This window comes from Zea mays, chromosome 3 (genome assembly GCF_902167145.1).
Source record: "Zea mays cultivar B73 chromosome 3, Zm-B73-REFERENCE-NAM-5.0, whole genome shotgun sequence".
Lineage (NCBI taxonomy): Eukaryota > Viridiplantae > Streptophyta > Magnoliopsida > Poales > Poaceae > Zea > Zea mays.
Genome location: NC_050098.1, coordinates 122,781,821 through 122,791,314, shown reverse-complemented (window position 1 = coordinate 122,791,314; position 9,494 = coordinate 122,781,821). Strand labels below are relative to the sequence as shown.

At 43.1% G+C, this 9,494-nt stretch overlaps 1 pseudogene; it reads left to right on the top strand.

The window, feature by feature from the left end:
• The first annotated feature begins 3,927 nt into the window (after positions 1-3,927).
• On the top strand, positions 3,928-5,822 carry LOC103650487 (importin subunit alpha-1b-like; annotated as a pseudogene).
• Positions 5,823-9,494: the final 3,672 nt, after the last annotated feature.

The window sequence follows — 9,494 nt, the reverse complement described above, 5'->3', positions numbered from 1 at the left end:
TGTCGGTTGATCTTGTGCTTGAGTGGGCTCTTTGGATTCCTTAGGACACACATCCCTAATGGATATGTTCCTGAGTGCTACGCACGGAGCCTCTTCATCATCTAGTTCATCAAGATCAACTTGCTCCACTTGGGAGCCATTAGTCTCATTAAACACAGTGTCACAAGAAACCTTAACTAATCCAGTGGATTTGTTGAAGACTCTATATGCCCTTGTGTTTGAGTCATAACCAAGTAAAAAGCCTTCTACAGCCTTAAGAGCAAATTTAGATTTTCTACCTCTTCTAACAAGAATAAAACATTTGCTACCAAAGACTCTAAAATATGAAACATTGGGCTTTTACCGATGAGGAGTTCATAAGATGTCTTCTTGAGGATTCGGTGAAGGTAGAGCTGGTTGATGGAGTAGCAGGCGATGTTAATCGCCTCAGCCCAAAACCGGTACGGAGTCTTGTACTCATCAAGCATGGTCCTCGCCATGTCCAGTAGAGTTCTATTCTTCCTCTCCACTACACCATTTTGTTGAGGGGTGTAGGGAGAAGAGAACTCATGCTTGATTCCCTCATCCTCAAGAAAGCCTTCTATTTGAGAATTCTTGAACTCCGTCCCATTATCGCTTCTTATCTTCTTGATTCTCAATCCGAACTCATTTTGAGCCTGTCTCAAGAATCCCTTTAAAGTCTCTTAGGTTTGAGATTTTTCCTGCAAAAAGAATATCCAAGTGAAGCGAGAATAGTCATCCACAATTGCTAGACAGTACTTACTCCCACCGATGCTTATGTAAGCTATTGGGCCGAATAGATCCATGTGGAGTAGTTCCAGTGGCTTAGCCGTTGTCATTATATTCTTGTGTGGATGATGGACGCCAACTTGCTTTCCTACTTGACATGCGCTACAAACCCTGTCTTTATCAAAATGAACATTTGTTAGTCCCAAAATGTGTTCTCCCTTTAGAAGCTCGTGAAGATTCTTCATCCCAACATGGGCTAGTCGTCGATGCCAGAGCCAACTCATATTAGTCTTAGCAATCAAGCAAGTATCGAGTTCAGCTTTGTTAAAATCAACTAAGTATAGCTGACCCTCTAATACTCCCTTAAATGCTACTGAATCATCACTTCTTCTAAAGACAGTAACACCTACGTCTGCAAATAGACAGTTGTAGCCCATTTTGCATAATTGAGAAACTGAAAGCAAATTGTAATCTAAAGAATCTACAAGTAAAACATTGGAAATATAATGGTTAGGTGATATAGCAATTTTACTAATTATTTTGACCAAACCTTGATTTCCATCCCCGAATGTGATAGCTCTTTGGGGATCTTCGTTTTTCTCGTAGGAGGAGAACATTCTTTTCTCCCCTGTCATGTGGTTTGTGCATCCGCTATCAATATCCAACTTGAGCCCCCAGATGCATAAACCTGCAAAACAATTTAGGCCTTGTTCTTAGGTACCCAAATAGTCTTGGGTCCTTTTACGTTAGAAACAAGAACCTTGGGTACCCAAAGACAAGTCTTTGACCCCTTGTGTTTGCCCCCAACATATTTGGCAACTATTTTGCCTGATTTGTTAGTTAAAACATAAGATGCATCAAAAGTCTTAAATGAAATGTTAGGCTCATTTGATGCAGTAGGAGTTTTCTTTTTAGGCATTTTAACATGTGTAGAATGCCTAGAGCTAGATGCCTCATTCTTATACATAAAAGCATGATGTGAAATAGTATGAGGCTTTCTAGCATGAATTCTCCTAATCTTGTGTTCAGGATAATTAGCAGGATATAAAATATAGCCCTCATTATCCTGAACCATGGGTGCCTTGCCCTTTACATAATTAGACAATCTTTTAGGGGTATTAATTTTGACATTGCTTCCCTGTTGGAAACCAATGCCATCCTTAATGCTTGGGCGTCTCCCATTATAGAGCATACTTCTAGCAAATTTAAATTTTTCATTTTCTATCTCATGTTCATTAATTTTTGCAGTTAATTGAGCTATATGATCATTTTTTGTTTAATTAAAGCAAGGTGATTATGAATAGCTTCTACATTAACATCTCTACATCTAGTACGAATAGAAAACATGATCAACGGTAGATGTAGAGGGTTTGCAAACATTTAATTCATCTAACTTAGATTTTAGAATTGCATTCCCCTCTCTAAGACAGGAAATAGAAACATTGCAAACATTTAAATCCTTAGCTTTGGAAATTAAACTAGCATTTTCAGTTCTAAGGCTAGAAATTGATTCATACAATTTATCAATCTTAGGAATTAAACTAGCATTTTCATTTCTAAGATTGGTAATTGAATCATGGCAAATGCTAAGCTCCTTAGTCAAGTTTTCATTTTTCTCTATGTCCTGAGCATAAGGATTTTTTACTTTAACATGCTTTTTGTTTTCTTTAATAAGGAATTCCTCTGGCTATCCAAAAGTTCATCCTTCTCATTAATAGCTCCTATCAATTCATTTAATTTTTTTTGTTGCATGTTAAGGTTGGCAAAAAGGGTAAGCAGATCATCTTCATCATCACTAGAACTACCCTCATCACTAGATGTAGTATACTTGAGAGTGGTTCTAGATTGTACCTTCTTTGTTTTGCCGTACTTTGCCATGAAGCACTTGTGACCGATGTTTGGGAAGAGGAGGCCCTTGTTGACGGCGATGTTGGCGGAATCCTCATCGGAGGAGGAGTCGGTGGAGCTCTCATCAGAGTCCCATTCCTGACACACATGGGCATCGCCGCCCTTCTTCTTGTAGTACCTCTTCTTCTCCTTCTTCTTCCCCCTCTTGTCGTCGCCCCTGTCACTATCACTAGACATAGGACATTTAGCAATAAAATGACCGGGCATACCACATTTGTAGCACACCCTTTTGGAGCAGGGTTTGTAGTCTTTCCCCCTCCTTTGCTTGAGGATTTGGTGAAAGCTTTTGATGATAAGCGCCATTTCCTCATTGTCGAGCTTGGAGGCGTCGACGGGGAGCCTACTTGATGTAGACACTTCTTTATTCTCTTCCATCGCTTTGAATGCTACGGGTTGCACCTCGGGTGTGGAGGTGCCGCTTTGCTCCAAGTCGACGATGTGTTTGGAGCCTTTGATCATTAGTTCAAAGCTCACAAACTTTCCTATCACTTCCTCGGGAGACATTAGCTTGTATCTAGGATCACCACGTATTAATTGAACTTGAATGGGATTACAAAATACGAGGGATCTTAGAATAACCTTGACCATTTCATGGTCATCCCACTTGTTGCTCCCGAGGTTGCGCACTTGGATGACCAAGGTCTTGAGTCGGTTATACATTTCTTGTGGTTCCTCTCCTTGGTTGAGGTCGAATCGACCGAGCTCCCCCTCGATCGTCTCCCGCTTGGTGATCTTAGTCACCTCATCTCCTTCGTGCGCGGTCTTTAGGACATCCCAAATCTCTTTGGCACTTTTAGCCCTTGCACCTTATTATACTCCTCTCGACACAAGGAGGCGAGGAGTATATTAGTTGCTTGGGAGTCAAAGTGCAGTATTTGGGCGACTTCGTCCGAATCATAATCTTTGCCCCCTACATTGGGTACCTGCGCTCCAAACTCAACAATGTCCTATATGCTTGCGTGGAGTGAGGTTAGGTGATGCCTCATTTTATCACTCCACATACACTACACCAAAATCGTACACTTTCTACGGTTTTTTAACTTCCTACAGCTTTTATAACAAACCGTAGGAAATAAATAACTTCCGAAAGGCAACTGGTAGCTCTAGTAAATAAACATAACTTCCTATGGTATTTTATAAAAACTGTAGGAAGTTAGTTTTCACATGCTGATCCGTATGTTCGGTCAAGCGAGCCGCTAACTTCCTAGAGGCGGCTATAGAAAGTTACTATGGGTAGCTAACTTCCTACGACCTCCTCTATAAAGTTAATTTCTAGTTGCTGATCCATGGGTGTGGTCAAACGAGTCGCTACACCCAACCTCGAATCGGGTCGGTCTTGTCGTGCGTCGTGGCTGCGCGAGCGACTCGACTGCACCCAACCCCCCTCCTCCCAGTCCCCACACACTGCGCGCCGCCGCCGGATCCTCCTAGGGTTTCGCCGCAATGTCGCTCCGGCCGAGCGAGCGGGAGCAGATGCGGAAGGGCAACTACAAGCAGACGGTGGACGCGGAGGAGAGTCGCTGCCGCTGCGAGGGCCAGATGATGGACATGCGCAAGGCCAAGCGCGAGGAAAGTTTCCAAAAGAAGCGCTGCGATGGGTTTCCCGCCTCCGCCGCCGGTGTGCCGCCGATGGGCCACTCCACCGCGCTCCAGCAGAAGGTGCGGTGCCCCCCTCCCTTGTTCTTCCTAGCCCCGATCTGATCCGCTCTCTGCGTTAGGGTATGGGTGACGTGGTGGCACTCGATCTGCTGGGTTCGGATCTGATTTTCTTGGTGACGGGATGGCTTGCCGGCGATGGTGCAGGCCGTCCACTCCAACGACCCCTCCGTGCAGCTTGAGGCCACCACACAGTTCAGGAAGCTACTTTCTATAGGTGAGATTGGAATCTTATGTGCAGTTAGCATTCCGGATGGATAGAGTTTAGGGGTTGAGATTTTGGCCATGCTCGAGGTATTAGGCCATACCCAAACGTGAGGGTATGGTCAGTTGTAGCTGTTTCGGGTAATTGTTGTATACAGGACTTGACTTGTGGATTGCGAGCTATCAAAATTAGTCGTTGCACCCTCTCATTTTCAGATTACTTAATTTACTGTCTCCTCAGAAAAAAAACAAACCCTATCCTATGGCCTTTGCAACATGCATATGACCATGTATGCCCAAAAGTTCTGAAAAAAGTTATACTCTTGAAAGCATTTGATTTCATGAACCACTATTCTTTTTTTCCAGTAGTGTTCTGCTTGCAGCTGGGGCAATTATCATTGCATCCATGTGTGTGTTTGCGCGTGCGTGTGTGTGTTATACATTGTTCTATTGTCTTAAAATGGTATGCAGACTATGTGTGTGTTTGCGCATTAGTGTGTGTGTTATACATTGTTTTATTGTCTTAAAAAGATCATGGAGAGTCTGTGTACCTCTTTTCATATTCTTGTACATCGTAGATAGCAGCTTTGATATCTTGTGGGATTCTTGTATTTGTTGGTGAATCCAGATGAGTGCACGGTACTTCTTTCTTAATTCCCACTACAACTTTATGTGAAAGTTAAGTAGTAACTTGCTGATTGAGTTTCCATAAATTTCTCTCGTAGTCCCCCAATCGAAGAGGTGATCAGCACAGGAGTGGTGCCGCGATTCATTGAGTTTCTTACACGTGAGGACCATCCCCAACTCCAGGTCTGGGAACAGTAGCACTGATCAATTATATGGTTTTACTTTATTTTCTCTCTTATTAATCGGTGGCAATTCGCGATATATAACTTATGCTGCAGTTTGAGGCTGCATGGGCACTCACCAACATTGCATCAGGCACATCAGAGAACACTAAGGTGGTGGTTGAGAGTGGTGCTGTGCCCATCTTTGTCAAGCTACTCAACTCCCTCAAGCGAGGATGTTCGTGAATAGACATGCACTAAATTACAAGAGATGTGTCATATTATGACCAGAGGTGGATCCAGAATTTTTCTATGACCCCAGCCAAATCTACCAAATTTTCTTCTCTTTATTTTATCTTAACTATTTTATACCATATTAAATAGAGACTTATATAGAGTTACATGGATCAAGCCCTGGGCCACAGATCGGGTGGCCTGGGGTGTAGATCCGCCACTGATTATGACTATGGATGAGACTTTTGTGATGTAATTGATGAGACTATGGATTTAAATATTGTTATGTGATTGTGTGTGAGATGTTTTATGTGAAAATATGTTGTGTTATATAGCTGTTGATATATTTGTTATGTTGTAGAATGTGGAGTAAAATAAAAATAAACAACATTTGTAATGCTGATCAAATTAACTTCCTAGAGGTTTATTGGGCTGTAGGAAGTTAGCCAACTAACTTTCTAGGGCTACAGTCAGCCGTAGGAAGTTAGTCAGTTGACGGCGTAAAGCTACTAACTTCTGAGAACCTACTAACTTCCGAGAGGCTTTTTTGGCTGTAGGAAGTTAGCTAACTTCCTAGAGGGCTCTATGAAGTTAAGCTAACTTCTAACAAAAAATTTCCGAGAGCCAAACTTCCGACGGGATGGCTTAACTTCCGATAGTTTAGCTAACTTCCTAGAGTTTAGGACTAACTTCCTAGGGTTTAGGCTCTAGGAAGTTTACTATTTTGGTGTAGTGATAGAATAATCTTCACCATCAAAACATGGTGGCTTGCCTAATGGAACGGAAAGTAATGGAGTGCGCATAGAAATACAGGAATAATGAAGTGGCATCTTACTATACTGCTTGCGCTCATGGCGCTTAGAAGTGACGGACGCCGCGTCGGAGCCGGATGTGGAGGGCGACGAAGAATCGGTCTCATAGTATATCACCTTCTTCATCATCTTCTTCTTGTCGCCACTCCGATGCGACTTGACGCGGAGAGGGGATCCCTCTTTGCCTTTGGTGCCAGACTCCCTTGATGGAGCCTTCCCGTGGCTTGTGGCCTTCTCGCCGGTTGCCATCTCCCTTTTGGCGGATGCTCCCAACATTACTTCAAGTTGTTAGACTCTAATGAAGTACCGGGCTCCGATGCCAATTGAAAGTCGCCTAGAGGGGGGTGAATAGGCGGAATCTGAAAATTATAAACTTAAGCACACACTACAAGCTGGGGTTAGCGTTAGAATTAAATTCGAGTCCGAAAGAGAGGGAAAAACAAATCAACCAAGAAATAAAGCGGATGAACATAGTGATTTGTTTTACCAAGGTTTGGTTCTAAAGAACCTAGTCCCAGTTGAGGTGGTCACAAAAACCGGGTCTCTTTCAACCCTTTCCCTCTCTCAAACGGTCACCTAGATCGAGTGAGCTTTCTCCTTAATCAAATGGGTCACTTAGACCTCGCAAGGACCACCACACACTTGGTGTCTCTTGCCTTGATTACAAGTCACTTGAGAACAATAATGAGGAAGGAAGAAAGCAATCCAAGAACAAGAGCGCAAAAGAACATGGACAAACACTCTCAAGTCACTAGGTGGTTGGAGTGATTTTGGGGACTTGGAGAGGCTTTGATCTTTTGATTTTGTCTAGGAGTGAATGCACTAGCTCTTGTATTGAATGGGAACTTTAGAAAACTTCGATGCTTGGAGTGGTGGTGGTTTGGGGGTATTTATAGCCCTCAACCACCACATAGCCGTTGGGGATGGCTGCTGTCGATGGGCGCACCGGACAGTCCGGTGCGCCAGCCACGTCACCCAACCGTTAGGGTTCGGACGATGTCGACCGTTGGAGGCTTTGTCTTCTAGTGGGACCGGACAGTCCGGTGCCGCACCGGACAGGTACTGTTCACTGCCCGGTGCGCCTCTGATGGGCGACTCTGCTCTTCCGCGCACTATTGCGCACTGTTCCTCTGAATCTTCAGCTTTTGCAGTCGACCGTTGCGCGAAGGAGCTGTTGTTGCGCTGGTGCACTGGACAGTCCGGTGGCACACTAAACAGTCCGGTGAATTATAGCAGAGCGCGCCTAGAGAAACCCGAGGGTGGCAAGCTTGGGTCTTTACGGTCCTGGTGCACCGGACACTGTCCGGTGGCACACCGGACAGTCCGGTGCGCCAGACCAGGGCACTCTTGGTTTCTTGCTCCTTTTGAATTTGAACCCTTTCTTCAATCTTTTATTGGTTTGTGTTGAACCTTTATGCACCTGTATATCATATACTCTAGAGTAAACTAGTTAGTCCAATATTTGTGTTGGGCAGTCAACCACCAAAATTAATACTGGGAAAAAGGTTAACCCTATTTCCCTTTCAGTTACCCTGCCTCGCTTCCTTGGTAGAGGTGTATGGGGCCCGTACAACCCTGTGGTAGATGGGTAACATGACTTGTGGGTACAGGGTACAACCTCTGCATAGTGTAAAACTGGTATACTAGCTGAGCTCACGGTCATGAGCAGCTCAGGACTCTCGCATGATTAAACTATGAAACTTAAATTCAATTTGTCATTTGCATGCATGGGATTATTTGTTAATTTTGTTCTATTATTTTTATTATGGTTTGGTATCTACTTAAATTTAGTAACTGCTAATAAAAATTGACCAACTTATTAAAAGCAATGCTCAGCTTTAACCTCTATTGTTGATCACCCTTACACATCACATGAACTCCCACCTTAGGTAAGTTCATGCACATTATTCCCCACAACTTGTTGAGCTATGAACGTATGTGAGCTCACCCTTGCTGTCTCACACCCCCCACAGGAGAAGAACAGGTGGTTCAAGAGGAGCCACACAATGAGGAGTTTGACTTGATCTAGGTGGCGTCTCCCAGTCGACTTTATGGCGCCAAGGATGGACTTTAGTTCGTTTTATATTTATCTTTTATTTTGTAAGACTTCCGCTATGTAATAAGTATTCTGATGATATTGTGACATTTATCTCTATACACTATGTTATTATATGTGTTGTCTTTGGCGCATATATGAGATGCACCCGGCTTTATCCCTTAAATCCGGGTGTGACACTTCTCAAGCTTTTGCATCAGTTTCTTTAAGATTTTTTTTGCACATATCTATCGATAAAAGTAACTAAGTTCAGCTACTATCTTCCATAGCCCTGTACTGAAATATCCACGAAACATTACCGACACGATTCTTTCTATCAAAATATGGTAATTGTGAGTCTTCAACCAATTAGTTTACTAGTGTCAAGGTTAACTGCCCGTTTTATATTACCTGCATAGTGATATGGGAACATCAATGTTGTCAACCATACAAGTATCTCTTCTCATTCTTTTGGTTTTAGACAATAGGGAGTTGTGTCCTTCTCTCCTTTCCATTTGCATTGCATCTTACCTTGAGGGGCATGCGTTCACAAAGAATGGCTAAGTCTTTTCTTGCTTGGATGTTATCTCTGTTTGACCGGTGAATTCAAAGCACATGCTTATGATGCCTTCTTCAACATTACACACCTAATGCATCAAATATATGTTATGGGGTAAGATCAATGCCTTCGTGTACGGTACCTCCCAGAGAAAGGAGATGTGCCCCTAGTTGTGTTCATTAGTGTACCCTTCGAACCCACCTCCTTCATCTAGTTTTAGGTCAAGATGTTGTCTCATGATATCTTCACTTGTTTGTCGCTTTGGAGGGCTATCTCTAGCCCTTTTGGCTTTTCGAAATGAACTTTTATATTTACTAAAAGGATCATTGGAGGGAAGGAAACGTCGATGAACATAAAAAAGTTTCCTTTTTACTATGCTTTAACCTATATGCTTGTGAGTCACCCATACATATAGGACAACGTAGCCTACCATGGATAGTCCGCCCAGACCAAATTCCATATGCCAACATACCATGAATTGACCATAGATATGCAACTCGTAGTTTAAATCTACAATTTAGATGGCTATCATAAGTCTCCATCCCCTGACACAACACTTTCAAATCTTC